A 19,645-nucleotide genomic window follows, 5' to 3' on the forward strand; every position below is an offset into this window, starting at 1 on the left:
ATAAAGTGATTGGATTTGTATGTTACAATCTTACTGCAAACTTCTTTTTTTCTTTTTGAAAGATTATTTGAATTAAGACAAACCCAAACCAGTTACAACCTCAGATAATGCATACCCCTCCTACCCTGAACAAGAATAAACAAAAGATAACTAGGAAGTAAAGTACAATCCATAACATAGCAGCCTAAATTATCGTTCAACGATGCTAGCAAATCAACAACTCTATTTGATTCTTTGAAAATGTGGGTGAAAGAGACCTCTTGGCATCTCAGCAAGAGACTTTTAATCAAGAAGATCAACATGCCAAGGGCTGGTCCAAATGTCATTGAGAATGTTCACCACAACTAAAGAGTCAGATTGAATAGAGATTCTCGAGAAGTCGAAAGTTACAACTAGCCTAGTCCCTTTGAGGACATACTGTAATTCATGATGTAAAATTGATCTTGAAGTGTCACATCCCGCTAGGGCAGCCTTCATATTACCCTTAAAGTCTCAAATGATGGCTCCATAGCCTCCTCTCAATGCAGTGAGAGCACCATCAATGTTTTATGGTGAACATGCCCAACAGAAGTTTGGGCAAGTATAGAAAACTCGTCTAGAATAGGAGAATTAAGCTTGGAATCCCCAAGCAATCATAAAGGATTTGTTGTAGTCTGAGTCTTCGATGTTAACGATGATATCCTCGAATCTAATCCATATATTGTCTTGCAAACTTGAGCTCGTGATACTTAGGTAGAGATCAAATATCACCTTAAGGGTAGTCATCATGTATCTCAAATTCAACTTCTCTGAGTGTTTTTTTTAAGTAATTTTAATATTCTAGACCAATATTTCCAACATAAGGTCACCAAATCTCATCAAGAAGGGAATTAAGAAACATATTGCATCACGTTGCAATTTACCTCATATTCTCCCAAGAATTTTTTTATCTCATTATGAAAAACTTTTCCCGAAAAGAATTGGAAATGTCTTATGACTAGTGGAACAAAAATGTTGTATGAAATTTGAGGGCACTCCCTAAAGGTGTGGTGATGCTCACATTACGAGCACATGGTCATCTTGTTAGAAACTCTGTAATGTGTGGTCTCATTGACCTTGGTTAAGTTGATCTTTACGATTTTGATTTCTAAATCGCACAAAGATTCTATGATATTTAAGAATATCAATAATAATAAAAATGCAATATAATTAGAATTATATATTTTTTAAAGATTAGTAGGAGACCTTAATGGATATGAAACCTATTAAAAGAATGATTCTAGGCCCTTAACCTTCGCTTATAAAAAGAATCGGTTACCCATGTTGAAATGTGGAATACATAACAATTTGTGGAGAACAACAAAATAAGATAAGTGATAACCATCAATCACTAGCCGATTCATATAGAGAGAATAGGGAAGGTGAGTCTAGCAATAAAAGAACAAATTTCATCAGGATGGATTAAAGTACGCACCTCTAACACATTGAATCAAAGATTAAATTACGATGGCATAAGATAAGTAATCATACCCTGTTTTAATTTAACATAAATATGCATTAATTAATTTCTATTGGGACAATGAATGTCATGTTGAATATTTAAATGCATAAACTTTACAACACATCTAATTTTCAATATGCACATTTACACTAATTTGGGAGGCATAGCATCCACATGTTGTCCTACGAGACTAAAATGAAAACATTATATAACACACATACACATTTGATCAACTATGTACTTAGTCAAAATAGTGCATCGACAATGGGGATATAAGTTTTGTTTCCCCCCTAATCACCACAAACTTGTTGTAGGCACTATTTCTCTGCAACAAGGAGAGAGAGAGAGAGAGAGAGAGAGAGAGTTTGCCTATATGGTTTAGTATGTTGTGTGGTCTATAAATGGTTCTCTAACTATATGTACTCGAATAAATTAACAATAAATAGTTTGTTCTTTGTGTTCAAAGGTACAATAATGGGTCAAAATTGTCGACCGTTTGAAAATTAAATGATAGATAAGGAAAATTCAATATTCTAATTGCTTAAGATGATAATGTCAGCCACATATAATAGGCACTCAATGAATCCCTTTTAAGTAGTTATTTAAGAAAAATGTGTGCAATCAATTCTTAGCAATATTACTTTTAGATCCTTTGATCATGGGGTTCCTCTAAGAGAAAGAAGAGAGGAATATACCATTATTTGGTGTATTCTTTACAAATAAAAGTTGGTATTATAATTAAGATGTCTTTAACGCAATTTCATGCTTAGCGGGCACGCGGGGGAGGGGGACAATCTCATATAAATATGATTTTAAAAGTTAACCCCCCCCCCCCCCTGCCCCCCGTTTCTCAAAGATAAAAAAAAAAAACCACTCTCAACTTAGCTCTGCTATGTCACTAAGAACCTTTGATTTTTTTTTTTTTTTTTTTCTTTATCAAAAATCAATCACATTCAAGCTTTTCAGCTACTACTTAAACCTTAGCTTCAATCCAACATCTTCTATTTCGCCTTAATCCCTTATAAGCACATGATCATGAATCCCACAAAATCAAGTCCTTGGAAGTAGTTAGTTAAAGAAATGGTTCGGTTAATGTGTGCCCTAGGGGCACTTGTTAAGATGCATTTAAAACACATTGGAAATAAGCATTTGAGGGTATTTTTGGTATGAAATTGTTTTGGAGGTATTTTAGGTGTATTTAATGCTTTTTAATGTGTAAGGGCACAAGTTACCAACACCCATTAAGAAAAAGTAAGCAAATTCTTGTCTAAATTACTCTTAGGTCTACAATAATTCGAAGGGCCCTCCTTGATCACGAAGATTCCTCAAAAAACATAAAGAAAAAAAGAATACGTAAAAGAATTAATGTCTTCCTTGTTTAGGTTATTATCTTTAAATAAATAATCGTGATTTTCTAAATCAGAGTATTTTCACTCGGTTTGACGTGATAAAGGCACAGAACCGTTGATCATTTTCTTCGGGAGTCTTCGGGATACACAAGAAAAAAATCAACAATTCTGTGCCCTTGCCACATCGACGGATTGAATATGCTCGAGTCAAAAATTCATTAGCCTTAAATAAAAGTTGGTGCAGCAATACAAATTATCAGATAAAGCATCTCACTCGAGATTTTGAAAATGCACTCATGAATTTGAAAATGGCCGCAGCATCGTTCATGTTGTGGTAGCAAGAAAATCAAGGTGATTTCTCCCTCACACTTAACTCATCTGAGATTCGAGATGAATCGGATGAGTTAATGAAACTTGACCAGACTTTCATATTTTTCATAAAATAATTTCATTATTGTATTTATCTAATAGATATATAATCTTGTCATTGAGCAACTTAAAATTTACCTTATCTATTTGAACCAAATTATATATTTTAATTAATAATTCAGAAAATTATCAAAAAAGTTGATTACTAAAAAAAAAAAAAAACATTTATAAGCTAAAATGCTGGATTGTGAATTGAATTGCCCATTATCTTCTAAAATCCTAAGTCGTCTGACTGTCAAGTGTTTTAAATCATTAAAAAAAAAAAAATAGAATCTGTTTGTAACTTATAATTTTTTAAAAATAATTTTAAATCGGCTTAAATGGTTTATCTCGTTCAAGATGACTCAGACCACCGAGTTTTAAAACCGTGAATTCTCACTTGACTCAACTCAACTAGAAGAAACTGCAGATCAAAACATCCAAAAGCCGCTCAAAAATCTACCAAAACAAACAAACCATATAAAATACAAGAAAATTATGCAACTCTATACGGAGAAGAGACATACGGCGCACGATAGCAAACCCAATTACAGATACACTAAAGTAAGCCGAACGATCACGATTCCACTGTGTTGCTAGAACGAGTTCATCTCGAGAAGATAACTCGGTCTCTTCAGCAGAGCTTCGACAACTCCCCCAAACCCCTCTCCAAACGCCCCAACAGCAAAACCCTTGTCCTCCATTTGTTCCTCTCTCTCTGTCCTCGCTGTCTCGAGCCCATCATCTGTGGGCCTAACCACAACCAAGGTCGCACCATTCACACGAACCCCATCACCACCAAGTTCGAGCCGTGGTTCGTGTCTCATCCTCATCCGTACAGCTGGCACTGTTGTCCTGTTCTTCCACCCCACCGTGCTAACATGCGCCTCTCCATCTTCTTCTCTGAACTCACTCAACTCCTCCTTATCCATCACCACTGTACCTTCACCTTCTCTGTCTCTAAGAATCAAATTCTCTATCTCTCTGTGCTCTCGAATCACTTCTTTTAACAAATAATGCCTCGCTGAAGCAGCAATTAAAGCGCTTATCGTCCACACAACTCTCAATTTCAAACCTCCATTGAAATCGATCTCATCTCCATCTCCAACATCTTGATCTCCATCTTCGATTGTACGGATCACGAGGATCACACAACTCTTCAAAGTTTTCCCGAACTCAGCTCTCCATCTTAGAATCGTTCCTTTTTCTAATCTTAGATCTCCTGAAGGTAATTCGATTTCTAGCCGTCTGATCTTCTCGAATCCACGAAGGATTTCGGTTGGTGAGTTGCGAATTCGAGGATGGATCGAGAATCGTTTCGGAGAAATGAGATCTTGTAAAGATTGAAGTATCGATCTGAGGAGATGTAGTAGAAACCAATCTCCAGTTTCGGTGGAGATCACGCAGTCGACTTTCACGAGTAGGTTATCGGCTTGTGGAACGAGCGCGTTGAATCGCTTTGACACGGCTCGGCAGCGAGCTAGGGTTTTGATGTCAGATAATTGGTTGAAAATGATGAGTACGAGAGGGTCTGGGATCCGATCGAAGGCGTCTGCCTCGTGAATTTGATGCATATTTCGCCACTAAATTTGGAAAATCGTATAGAAGCTCTGCTAAATTTAGCGGAATTAAGGAGGAGAGAAGATATGTTAAAGAAAGAAACTTTTAAGGCTGATTTTGACCGTTGACAGGAAAAAGCCGAACCAAACCGAAGCGAACCGAATCACGCGTTCTCAAATTCCGGCTCAAATTTTATTGGGCGGTTCAAAAATATTTGAATAAACAGGTTTATAGTCTTCAAGTTAGTCTGTAGATTATTTTCCTCTAGATTTGAGTTGATTAGTATTTTTCTGGAAATCTAAGTATCATCTCAAGGATTGTTGTGCCTGTGATCGCAAATTTGTCCAATCTTAGCCGTCTAATATGTTATAGGAAAGATAAAAGTGTCCAACGTGGACTGGACGTTTTTCAAAGAAAGCAACAGGACAAACGAGAGATCCGGTTTCGGCCAGGGTTTCATTTAAGATATAACTTTTATTTGCACACCAACTTTTACTTATAATATAATAATTGTATCAAATTAAATGATTTTACATAAAATGTAACTTATCATTTTTTTTATTTTTTCACTATTGCACTCCATTTTTCTTCTTCTCTTAGAAAACCATTGAATCCTTTTTCTTTACTTGTATGAATTGACTTAAAACCCCTGGACCTTTTTTAAGGTGCTAACTAGCTTAGTTGGTAAGTCTATGTGTGATGGTTCCATCGACTTCCTGTCATCACTAAGTTATTGATCCCATTAAAAATAGGTTTATTAACAAAAATAAAAATAAAAACCCTTGTTTTTTTTATTATCCAAAATTCTATATGCTCTTTGAAGGATATAAGAGATCGAATCTTAAGGTTGGAGACAATTGTAGAGTTTGATGATATTGGTCTTCGGAAGGAAAATCAAGAGTTATTTACTAGAGGTTGAAATGAGAGCATTCGGGTCATTTACTTGCATATAAGATAAATCTAAAGAGATGGTCAGTTTGAAAAGGGTATCTCAAATATTTACTAAAATGTGGAGGGGGTATGTCTAGATCACCCAATAAGAATAAAAAAAATGATCTCTCGACCTAGTCTCTCATACTTTTTTTTTTTGTTATTCGACTAGTGGAATCGGGTGAGCTAAGGTCTCGACCAAGGCATATCTGTCCCTCCCCCAAGCACGTGCAATGCCCACACATCACACGCACTAAATAAGTGAGGGTACGCCCTCTTGGGTGGCCTCGAGGACCACTTCTCAAACTATGCTATTTTATAATATATTGTAAAGTCGATACAATTTACAATTTTGCCGATTATTTCTCCATTTTAGAAAGATACTTAAATTGTTTAGTAGAGTTTGGATTTTAGTTTTGTATAAAAGGGCTTCACATGAGTAACCTTTAAAATCTAGAGGGGAAACATGACGGATACTAACCAAGGATTATGTCTTATTAGGTCAATAAAGATGTACAAAGCAATTTTGACATATTATAGATGATTTAAGAATGTTCATTAAAGATCAATTACAAGTTTAGTTAGTAAACAAATTGAAGTTGAAGGTTCTAAAAAAACGAGAGGAAGACATCAAAGAATGTGAATGAAGATATTAAAAGAAAAATGTTGAAGTAATATTAAAATTGACATCAATTCTCACGTTATCAACAAAGATGTATGTACATAACCATAAATGCTTTCATCGAGATACAAGTGAAAAGCATCTATGGCTACGTTGCACCTCCACATCAGCAATGTGAAATTCAATGTCAATTTTAATGTAACTCGAGCACAAGTGCACGACTCTTCTACGAACCAAGAAGGAAAATGAAGGAGACGTGTTGCCCAAGTTGTACTTAGCTTAAATTGACGTTATAACTAAATAGCTGCTTTGCCATATCAGGCAAAACTAAGTATGCTTATAAGGGAGGCCCCACCACCACTAACATATGGATTTAATGTTTGATTTGGTGGGCCACATACAAGAGTTTCGGGGCAACAACCTATTTGAATCTATGACGCGGTTTGGTTATTTTGTTTTTGTTTCTCCTCCTGAGTAGTTTAAAAGCTTGACTTCTATAAATTTTATGAGACAAATATATATATATATATATATATATATATATTATTATGTTAAATTATTTAGAAGATGGCACGCTATACATATATTTAATGCTATCATAGGAATTGTACTTATCTCTTACAAATAAATTCAAATACGTTTCTAAAATTCCAACATTTTGGAGTGTCCGAATAATCTTTGATGTAGTCAATGGGGAGCCAGGATTTTGCCCACACATGGGGGTTGTTAAGAGTAAATTTTATTTATTTTAGGGGGGGCGGTAAGTAAGAGTGATTTTTATTGGATTAATGCTGGAGTGACCTCAGTGAGAGACATCTTGACGTGGTGGCATGCGTATGCTCGTAGATGCGATTTCTCTAAGATACGAGTAAAACATATCTATCGACATACGTGCACCATTACATCAAAAAGTCCCTCATGTGTTCCCCACTGAGGTCGGTCTAGCACAATTCTTTTTGTTGTTATTGTTGTATATATGTGTAGGCAATAGTGACGGATTTTTTTAATATGTCGTTATTATCCGTCACAATGACTCATAAATCCTTAAGATTTTAAAAATTCTTGTAGGGGCATTGAGTGCAATCTTCGAGGGGGCAATAGTGACGGATTGCTTTTATCCATTACTGTTATCCGTTGCACTAGTTCATAAATCCTTAAGATTTTGAAAATTCTTATAGGGACATTGAATGCGATCTTGGAGACTCGTACTTTAGAGATCCCATTCTCTAATTGGACCACATGGTAAATTAATTCCCACAACTTCTCTCTCACAGGCCTTGTTTTCAAAATTAACCCTTAATTAATTAATATTAATAATTAATAGAGACCGGCTAGTTGCACACCAAGCAGTACAAATTGCACTCTCACTTACAAATTCCCCTTTGCACTTCATTTGGATGATTCCACTTAAAAAATAATAGCAAAATATTGCACTCCTTTTCTTCTTCTTCTTCCCCATTTTTAATATTAGAGTGCAACCAACAACTAGTGGGGTGCAACTAATTGATCCCTAATTAATAACAATATACAGTAACTCTATACGTGTCCAAATTGTTTTAATTTAGTTTTAAAGTTTATTTCCATACCTCTCTACACTTTTATAAATATTTAACTTACCTTTGTACATTTTTACAGATCAAATGCCCCTTATCTTTCTTCTCTAATTGATTAATGACCTAAATGCACTTATCTTTAAACTATGGAAAAAATTTGTTTTTTTTTTTTTCCCCCAAAATCTGTCAAAGTGAAAAAAACAAATAAAAATAAATCAACCTTACTATTAAACTAGATTCTATCTACTAGAACCTTTAAAAAAATGCTTTCCCACATGAAAATTAAGAAAAATAATTTTCCTTGAAAAATACAAGTTTTATATATTTTCCTTGGAATTCAATTTTCATCTTGTACTAGATAGAAAATGGATCCTCATCCCACCTGCAAATGTTATTCTCAGTCACTTGCCCCAATTCCAAAATAAAAGAAATTATAGTTTTCAAACTTGACTTATATGATCATCAAGTAAAGTCAAACCAACTACTAACGAATCAACTCAACTAAAAATACATTAAATTTATAAATATTCAAAATTTTATTTTCTTCAACATTAAAGTCCCAAGTATAAGAATTTTTTTTAGAAAATCGAAGATGATAGATTTTGGCAAGAAACTCAAAAACATCATTTTTATATTCCCCAAAGTTTATCCAACTTTTTTACAAATTTTTTTCTCGAATTTATCCGAATTGAATATCCTTTGAATAATTAAAAAATTCGAACATTGTTACTATTTTTCTTGAGAGTGAATATCGGTTGAAGGTGAGGGTTCTTAAGTCATTGCATTAGTTTGGGGAGAGCAAGGCCTATGGATGCATGCCATCAATTTGAATAACACATGGGATATCTCTAATATCCATCAAAATGTGGGGGGCTAAATCACCATTTTTTTTTTTAAAGTTCTTGTGAGGGATGCAAACATAGGCTTATCTCCAATATTGATCAAAACGTGAGGGTTTAAATAATCAATTTTCACCCCTAAAAAATTGGATAAAAGTTGAAAGTGAGGGTCCTTATGTCATTTTCCATGAGTCCTTATAAAAAAATTCAGATTTGGTAATTATTCTTTAGTGATTCAATTTGGTTAATTAGGATAAGTTCAGAAAATTTTTGTTTAAAAATGGGAGACTTTTTGAAAAATATGCAAATGGTGTTTTCAGATTTCTTAATAGGAAACATGATCTTCAACGTCCCTCAAATTAATTTTTTTATTTTAAATTTGAATGTCGAAGAAAATAAAATTTTGAGGGTGAAGGGTAAATTTTTTAACATATTTAATGATTAATTGAAAATCATGGAGTAATTCATTGATTCGTCAATTTAATGGGTTAATCTCTAATTTAGAGAAGTTTACAAAATTTTGAATAGGTTCAATTCTTTTTTGGTAGTATGGTACGAATACGAGAAGATCGAGGCCTAGGATGCATGTCATCATTTTGAAAAACACGAAGGTCTCTCTAATATCGATACAAAATGAGGGGAGCTAAATCACCTTGTTTTTTTTTCTTTATTTTTTAGAGCTACTATTGGCACACCAAAATCTACTCACACCTCAATTTCTTAAATTATTTATCACACCCCAAGTAAAGATTAAAACATACCATTGAAACGTTACAGAGGTTTGGCCCAAACCTCAAATTATTATCTCAACATTATAATACTTTTTCAAACTACTCACACCTCAATCTTTGGGTGATTTTTTATTTCACTTGACAGATTTTTAAAAGAAAATCAAGATTATTTTTCATAGTTTAAAGATAAGGGTATTTGGGTCATTAATCTATTAGAAAAGAAAGATAAGCGGCATTGGATCAATTAAAATATAAAGGGATAACTTAAATATTTATAAAAGTGTGGAGGGGTAAGGAGATCGCACATCCTGACGTGAAAGTGTATAGGAACTATAGATGCTTTTCCTTGAGATATGCGTGCAAAAGCATCTATGATTCCTATTCACTTTCACGTCAAGATGTGAGATATGAGATTCAAGCTTGAGGTCACTCTAACACGACTCTTAATGGATTGAGGATTAATTTTAGTAAAAAAGGTAAGAATAATGCTGAAGTGATCTCAAGATTGAACCTCACATCACACAACCTAATGTGTAAGTGCAAGTGTATGGGAACCATAGATGCTTTCTCTCGACATAGATGTGTGAGATGAGGTCTAATCTTGAGGTCACTCTAACACGACTCAAAAACTAAATAAAAAACTAATGATAAAATGATGCATTAAAATTAATGCGGTCTGTATTTGGTTGATGTGACAAGTGCATAGAATTGTAGATCTTTTTCTTGTGTATTATGTAGAAAAAAATCTATTGTTTTGTGCATTTGTCACGTCTACCACATACATACCGCGTCAATTTTAATGCATTATTTTATAATGACTCAAAATAAAAAATCATGTGTGAGTGACAAATCGTGGGGATTAATTTGCCAAATGGATCAATTGAGGAGTGGGGTCTCTAAATTGCAGGTCTCCAAAATCGCTCTCGCTTTCATATGGTCGTGAGATGGGGGACTCTAAATTGCAGGTCTCCAAAATCGCTCTCGCTTTCATATGGTCGTGAGATGGTGGCCTTGTCCCCGTCACGCTCATGCCTTCATATATACTATGCTTTTCTCTTATGAATTTTATGCATTAAATTTAGAAAAATTAAAGAAAAAAATATGTGATGGGGCGAGGTATAATTAGACTAAATTTGTACGTGGAGATGCTAATGTGGGAAAACATGTGTTATTCTGTAGGATTGGTATTTAGCTGCCAAAACCACACCATAACAAGAATTATGGATTCAATCAAATCCGACCCCACAATATATATATATATTTATAGTTAATGTTAATAATAATTTTTTTTTTCAATTTTATTATTATATCATGGCAGACCCAATCTGCAAAGAAAATTGGGTCAGATTGAATTCCCTTGACAACCTGATCAAGATATTGGTGAAGGAGTGGGAGATTAAATAAGGCAAGTTGAGTGGTCATGATCACCCAATTGTTTGACTTTTTTAGCTTCATAATAAATAAATAAATAAATGGAATAATGGAATGATAAATGGCCAATTCGTTTTAAATCATCAAAGAATTGCACACTGTTGGGGGTGGCGTTAGCAAAAGTTGGTGTGGCAATAGCAGCTCTAAAAAATAAAGAAGGGAAGTGATTGATCAACTATACAACCTGATTTTTGACCTAAAAAAATGGGTGGATTTTATTTTATTACTTTACTTAATTTAATCAGGTTGTTAAAGTTGGTGTGGCAATAGCAGCTCTCTAAAAAGAAGAAAAAGGGAAGTGATTGATCAACTATACAACCTGATTTTTGACCTCGAAAGGGGTGGGTCATATTTTATTAGTTTAGTCAATATAATCAGGTTGTGTGTTTGGGTGCAAGGCTATGTCTGACATTCCCAACATGAGTTCAATTGAGTTGGTCAATCCTTAGTTTTGTGGTTTTTTTGAGTTTGTATTTCTAATCCTTGTCCCTTGCCTTGGTTTGATGCTTAATAGAGTTGGGGACAAAAGAGTTAGATCCAAATGAGTTTTTCATCATCATATGTGCCTTCATAATTATTGGGGTATCTCAATTTTTTATTTATTTATATTGTTTTTTGTTCACGTCGTATTCGAATTTACGTCCGACTAGTGGGACCGGGTGAGCCAAGGGGATCAAGGCATATGCATTCCTCCCCTAGGCATGTGCAACGCCCCTACATCACACACACACACAAGGTAAGTGATGGTACACCCTCGCGGGTGGCCTCAATGAGCCATTGCTCATATTGGGGATCAAACACACTACCTACAAACTCTCACCGCTTATTGAGCCAACTCTTTGGGATTCATGTATCTCAATTTTTTGTTATTCTCAACTTATTTATCTTATCTTTTATCTTGTATTAATTGGGGTTATGCTTTTTTTTTTTTTTTCCATCATATATTTTTGAGAAAATTATTTAATGAACCTTGACAATGGATTTCTTTCTAAATATACATCTTCTAACTTTTAGACCGTAACTTCATAGCCCAGTTAGTAAAAAAATTCTTTCTTAATATCCCCTCACTTCCTTTCAATCATTGAGATCAACCATTCAAATTGTCTAGATCTACCACCTTTGAGCAATCGTTGAGACCAGCCATTGGACCTAAAAAATTTGAGTTTAACATTTTACAAATAGTGAGAGGGCATTAAATTTTTAGGTGCAAACTCTAATTGAATTGGTCATCTCAATGATAAAAAATAGTGGGGCAAACATTTTCGATACTTTTATTATCTTTTAATCTTCTGTGAGTCGGAACTCTATTTGTTTATTTTTATGGATGTGTTTAGATCTGGCAAGGCCAATGAGACAAGTACTTAATTTTTTAACCTTAATTTCCTTTGATTTTCTATTTGGTGTCACCTAAATTTTTATGTTTATTATTATACAACATAAAAAACACTTCTCAAAATGAATTGTATATTCGAGATCGAGATTTCCTCCATAAACTCTTTTTATTTTATTTTATTTTTCTATTTTTTATTTTATAAGTTTTGGTAGGCAAGAGTATTAATAATTTGTGGGATGAGGGGGGAAAATGAGAATTGTAATATGTAGTCCATCCACATATGAGTCATATTCAGATTAGGTTAATCTCAAACTTGGGCCCAAACATTCCAACCCTTTTAAGATGACCCCAAAAATACAAATAAGACATCAGGGATGGGCCTTAGATACAGCTCCAATCAATTTTGTATGAACCAATTGTATTTTCTTTAATGTATTTTACTGAAAAAAAAGATTGTTTTATTTTGTGGAAGTTTGCTTATTGTATTGATATTTACTTGATTCGGTTAGTATTTGTATCTTATTACATATGGTTTAAGATTGATTATTTCAACATGTGTTCTTAAAGGATTTTATATCATTATGTTTGTGCCTCGTATTTTTTGGTGGTCCTTTTTTTGTTTTTTTTTTTTTCTGGCTTATTGTGGGTATCTCCACGCACCCTTCAGGTGAGAATAATCCCACGGTCACACGCACTGCCCCCTCGGAAAATCCTACATGCAATTGGGTGAGTTGAGGGTCAACCGGACCCTAGAGGGTGGCCCCAAGGAATTCATAGCTTTGTAAGGTTTTAAACACTTGATCTACCCTTCTCGAGGAGCTTATCAAGGCTCGACTTGCCACTAGGGTGGTCTTATTTTGGCTAAATGCACGTAATGAGCGATTTTGTGGCTAATTTTTTCCTCAATTTGACAATTGTCTTAGGGTCAATTTCATGTTTTATATGGATCATAAATCCATAACCAACTCGTTTTAGGATTTCGACGAGGGAAAATTTTCAATTTTATTGAGAGAAAGTAAGATTAAGAGATTATAACTTTGGCTTTTCACGAAAATAGTGAAATGATCTCATCATTGACGAAGGCAATCTAGTCAAACCACACAAATTATGTGACCTTTAATTTTTTATTGTCATATATTAGTTATTGAGGTTTAAAATCTCATCTTAAGGCAATATTTTGGTTGGAAGAAAGGCGAGAATTTGGATTGAAAAATTTCTAGACAAATTGAATAACTTAAATGTAAATAGCGCATCCATACACTTTGAAATTCTCCGAATTGGTCCGAACTATACACTACTTATTTTGGAAAATGACATGGGAACAACAAAAAATAACTTACTCAAGAAAATAATCCCTTATTCAGGGAGAAAAAGATTCTTATTTAGTATTACCTTAGCTTTAATGGTGCTAAAAATACCTTATCATGAACATTATTGCTCAAAGCAAGGTAATTTCATAGATTTAATGCTATACTAACTTTTTTTTTTGTTATTGGGGGTATCCGAACTTACGTCCGACCAGTGGGACCGGGTGAGCCAGGGCCTGGACCAAAGCATATGGGTCCCTCCCCTAAGCATGTGCAACGCTCGTACATCACACACACCAGGTAAGTGAGGGTACGCCCTCATGGGTGGCCTTGAGGAGCCACACTAGTCATATTGGGCATTGAACACACAACCTACAGACTCTCACCACTAATTGGATTCAAAATTGCCATTGAGCCAAACCCTTGGGTTCTTAATGCTATACTATTATTTTCCTAAGATAGTGAAGACATACCTTGATCTCTCTTTCCATCTTATTCTCTAATACTTCTTTCCTCTAGGATTGTGGGTGATATTTCAGACTTTAGATTTGGATTTTCTTTCATACTGTTTTGATTTTTCAGACTCTAGGATTGAGAACATTTCAATTTTTTTCTTGATCAAAATGTTGGATTGAAATGAGGTTTGATAAATTTGAGTTATAATATTTGGTGGGTGATAAATGGTACTTGAATTATCAAAAGACTCTATTTTAGACATAATTGAATAGAGAAACTAGACGACCCTAAAATTTTGAGATAAGACTTTGAAGATGAAAATGATCACACGATCCATATATCAAGTGCTCACACAATTCGAAACCTGAGGGGTTGGCTCAATGGTAATGTCGAATCCAATAAGCAGTGAGAGTTCGTAGGTTTAGTGTTCGATACCCAGTATGAGCAATGGCTCCTTGAGGCCACCTGTGAGGGCAGACCCTCACTTACCAGATGCGTGTGATGTGCGGGTGTTGCATGTGCTCTGAGGAGGGACCTATATGCTTTTATCTAGGCTCACCTGATCCCACTAGTCGGATGTAAGTTCAAATACCCCCATTAACAAAAAAAAAAAAAAAAAAAAAGAAGAAAAGTGCACGCACAATTCGATTTACATTTATTTATTTTTAATATGTGATTTGCATTAAACAAGGATATAAAAAATTAAAATGGACAAAACATTTGCAATACTAAGAAGTGTATGGAAAGTTAGGTATAAATGGGTCTTTGAAGAAACTAGCTTCAATGGAGAAAAAGGTCAGCATGCAACTAAAAAACTCTGGGAAGGAATTATGGGGGAATTACCAAACTGGTAGAGAAAAAGTCGAATTTCCGAAAATGGTAGACTATTCAATTTAATTCCAAAAATGGGACAATATTATTTTTCGGAATTAATTTTTATTTTATTTTTTACATAAGTACAGTAATTTACCATTTTCGGAATTAAAATGAATAGACCACTGTTTTGGGATTTTCTCAAATTTCAGCACATGTTTTGGTAAATCAGCCTATATTATATGTATGATGTTCAGATCTTATAAACTACTTTTGTATCATGTACAAGTCATCTGGATTTGAGCTTCTTTAGTAGTGGGCTAGGCCCATTATAAAAAATTGCCCGGCTCTAACTTCTAAGTCTACAATTAAAATGATAAAAACCCAATAGTTACAAATCATTAATCAGGAAGAATTTAGATTTGTGGATTCAGCTAGAGGTTGTTCAAATGTTCATGGGGCCATATTAACCAGTGGGCTTGAACTATGAGCCCAGGGTCATGACCTCGTGTTCGATTCTCAAAAACTTAGGCCAGCGTTATGGGCTTTTTGGGTCTGAGTATAGCCCAAGATCTACAATCTAAGTTCTAACCCACTTTGCTTAGAAATTCTCAATATATGGTAGATGGTACATTGAGACAGGTGTTTTGATGGCCCAGTCCAGACCACCATATAAGAGCCCATTGTGTTTTGTATTCGAAAATAAATCCATGCCCGATCCGTGCCCTGGCTTGTGGTTTGAGCCCAAGACCAGACCAAAGTGGGCTAACTTGGGAGATTCTTGAGTAGATCCAAGGTGAATCATATTTTCTTCAAAAATTTCTTGCCATAGTGGGTGATTATCATTTTTTATTTGAAAATAATTTCTTGAATAAAGATGAGTCAAACACTCAAAACTCAAGAAAACTAAATTTTCTAAGATAATAGTTTCCCAAAAAATAAATATTCCCTAAAAACTAGTTTGAAGATCAAAGTAAGACCAATATCGTAAAAACTAGACCCATCGTTGACCTGAATAACTGACCAGATTGGTTCGACTGATGAACCCAACCCATGTGATCCAAAAGTGAAATATTAAATAAGTATTTTTAATTTCTTTATAAATGTAGGTATCTTCAACTTTAACCTCTTGAGTAAGTCTTTTTTTAATCCTAGTCTTCAACCTTTAGATTCTATCTATTTTAACCTTAAAAAAAAATTACTATCTTCTTCAATCCTAAAAAATCTAACTATGCCTTCAATTTTCATAAGTCATGAATAAGATAAGATTTTGAAGTAGAAGATTATGGAATTTAGTAACAATTCGAAGATGAGGATATTTAAGTCATTTTCCATTAGTTTATTAGAGAAGACCTTAATTCAGAGAAGGAATGTCTCCATTTTCAGAAAACAGAGGTACATCTCATATATTGAAGGGTATGTTTTAAGATCACCCAAAATATTAGGGTGGCCCGATCACCAATCAAACCGATTTAGCCGGGTAGGTGTCATTGTTTTTGTTTTTTTAAATGGATTTTGTCATTTGACCCAATGACTCCAACCGTCAGATCCGGTCCAGTTTTTAAAGCATTAAGTAAGACATAAATCGGAGCAGCCATTTGCACACACTAAAAATACTCTATGTACCCACTTGATCTAAAAATGTAAAAACATTTTTTTTAATACGTTTTTTCCCTTTTTTTAAATTCTCAATGTATACACCCTAACATACCGAACAAAAAACGTTCTTCTTCTTCTTCCTCTCTCTCTCTTTCTCTCTTCATATTCATCTCCTTTTGAATTTTGTGGGAAATTGAATCAATGGAGATTAGGTTTTAGGATTTCTTTTTCAAATTATGTTTTTTTTTTTTTTTGGCATTTAATTATCAAAGAAGATGAAAAAATCATTATTAAAATCTTCAAAACGATAATTTTGAATTGAAGAATTCAAAGATTTTTTGATATATTTTATTTGGTAAGATCAGACCGAATTTGTTTTAACAAATTTAGTAAGTACCTACTGAATCTATTTAGTAATATTCGGTAGGTATCTATCGAACAAAACTTTCTTCTGAATATTATAAAATTGATTTGGTAGATACCTATTAAACATTTTAAAACAGATTCAATAGATACCTACTGGATAAAATTTTCTTATGTGAATGACTTTGATTCGATTGGAATTGTTAGAGTAAGAAAAACAAGTAAGATTAAAACTTAATCTTGAATTGACAGAGAGAGAAAGAGAAAGAAGAAGAAGAAATGTGTTTCGATAGGTTATGGGGTGTGTGCATAGTGAATCAAGTTTAATTAAGCATGTGTGATGAGAAATTTTACTTTTAAGTGTGTGTGTAGAGTAAGTGAGTACGTAGAGTATTTTTTTATGTGTCTAAATAGATGCTCCCAACATAAATTTAACGAGATGTTATTTGTTACATATAAAATAGAGGGCTACTATTGGCACTTGAACTTGTAGTTATTACACCTCAATTTCTTAAATTATCTCTCACACCTCAATTAAAGATTAAAACACATTCTTCGAACATCACAAAGGTTTGTCTCAAATTATACTCTTCACATTACAAAAAATTATAACACTCATTCAAACAATTTCAGAAATCCAAAAACTAGAAATCTAGCAAAAATAAAAAAAAATGAGAGAACTTCTAGTAGCACTCTTATTTTCAATCATTCCATTATTTTATTTATTTCTAATCTGGTGTAATAAGTAAAAACTGGGGTACCAATAGCTGCTCTCGTAAAAAAATGATATTGAATTGGAGGTGAAGGTGAAGTTCAAAAGAGTGTGATCCCCCGCACGCACACACACCCTAACACTGCTTTAGTAATAATACGAACTAAATGGAGGCCTCTCCTTTCTTACCTTAAAAAACATATTCATAGGCTTAGGTACAAAACTGCTAGCTTGCAACAATTCTCCTCTTTTCTAAGGTTCGAAGTTCAAACATTTGGTTAGGTTACTTGGGTTCTTTATGCTTTATCTTTCTAATTATAACTAATGGATTTAACTGGATGGGTCATTTGTTTTTGTTTTTTTTTTTTTTTTAAATGGATTTTTTCATTTGACCCAACCCATGGAAACTACTGGGTTAGTCCAATCCAACCGTCTGATCCAGTCCGATTTTCAAAGCATTGAGTAAGACATAAATGGGAACGACATTTTTGCAGACCCTAAAAATACTCTATGTACCCACCTGAACTTTAAATGTATATATATATATATATATATATATATATATATACATTTTTGTCTCTTTTTTTTTTTATTATTTTAAATTCTCAATGCACACACCTTAGCATACTAAACAAAAAATGTTCTTTTTCTTCTTCTTCTCTCTCTTATTATTTATCTCCTTTTGAGTTTTGTGAGAGGTTGAATCAATAGAGATTAGGTTTTAGGTTTTCTTTTCCAAGTTATCTTCTTCTTTTTTTTTTTTTTTTTTGTGACATTTAATCATCAAAGAATATGGAAAAATCATTATTAAAATCTCAAAAATGACAAATTTGAATCGAAGAACTCAAAGATTTTTTAATAGATTTTGTTCGATAGGTATAGATCGAATTTATTTTAACAAATTCGATAGGTACATACAGAACAAAACTTTCCATTGAACGTTATAAAACTGATTCGATAGTTACCTACTGAATATTTTAAAACAGATTCGATAGGTATCTATCAAACATAACTTTCTCATTGAATGGTTTCGACTTTGCTTTGAGGTGTTAGAGTAAGAAAAATAAAAGATTAAAGCTTAAAAATCCTCATTTAAACCTTTCTAGATGCAAAGAAGAAGAAAAAATGAAAGAGAGAGAGAGAGAGAGAGAGAGAGAGAATAAGAAGAAGAAGAAATGGGTTCGATAGACTATGAGGTGTCTGCATAAAGATTCAAGTTTAATTAAGTGTGTGCGTTGAGAAATTTTACTTCTAGATATGTATGTTGAGTAAGTGGGTATGTAAAGGTTTTTTGATGTATGCAAATAGACTTTCCAGCATAAATTATATGAGATGATGTTTGTTACATATAGAAAAGAGAGATGTTATTGGCACATGAACTTTTAGTTATTACACCCCAATTTCTTAAATCAACTCTCACACCCCCAATTCAAGATTAAAAGCACATTCTTCAATCATTACAAATGTTTGTCTCAAATAATAATCTTAACATTACAAAACATTATAACACTCATTCAAACAATTTTAGAAATCCAAAAATTATAAGTCTAGCAAAAAATATAACACAATGAGAAAGCTTCTATTGGTTTTCTACTTATTTTTATTTTATTTATTTTTAACTGAGAGGTAATAAGTAAAAGTTGGAGTGTCAATAGTTGCTCTCATAAATAATGATATTGAGTTGGAGGTGAAGTCCAAAAGAGTGTGACCCATAATAGAACCAAGTCTTGCTCCCCCCCCTAACACTACTCCAGTGATAATACGAACTAAATGGGGGCCTCTCTTTTCTTACCTTAAAATGTATATCCATAGGCTTAGGTACAAGACTGCTAGTTTGCTACAATTCTCCTTTTTTGTAAGGTTCAAAGTTCAAACATTTGGTTAGGTAACTTAGGTACCTCATGCTTAACCTTTCTAATTATAACTAATGGATTTACAATGCTGGGTCATTTGTTTTTTTTTATTTAATGGATTTTGTCATTTGACCCACCACTTGAAGGCTATTGGGTCAAGTTCAATCCCATCGTCTGGTCCAGTCCCATTTTTAAAGCATTGAGTAAGACATAAATGGAAGTGACCATTTGCACACACTAAAAATACTCTACGTACCTACCTGACTTTAAAATATATATATATTTTTAATTTAATTTAATTTATAT

The 19,645-nt window shown here is 33.6% G+C and overlaps 1 pseudogene; it reads right to left on the minus strand.

Moving 5' to 3' along the window:
• Positions 1-3,666: 3,666 nt before the first annotated feature.
• On the minus strand, positions 3,667-4,860 carry LOC147409583 (F-box protein AUF2 pseudogene; annotated as a pseudogene).
• Positions 4,861-19,645: the final 14,785 nt, after the last annotated feature.

This window comes from Akebia trifoliata, chromosome 2, assembly GCF_017979445.1.
Source record: "Akebia trifoliata isolate Shusen 1 chromosome 2, ASM1797944v1, whole genome shotgun sequence".
In the NCBI taxonomy this organism is placed as follows: Eukaryota; Viridiplantae; Streptophyta; class Magnoliopsida; order Ranunculales; family Lardizabalaceae; genus Akebia; species Akebia trifoliata.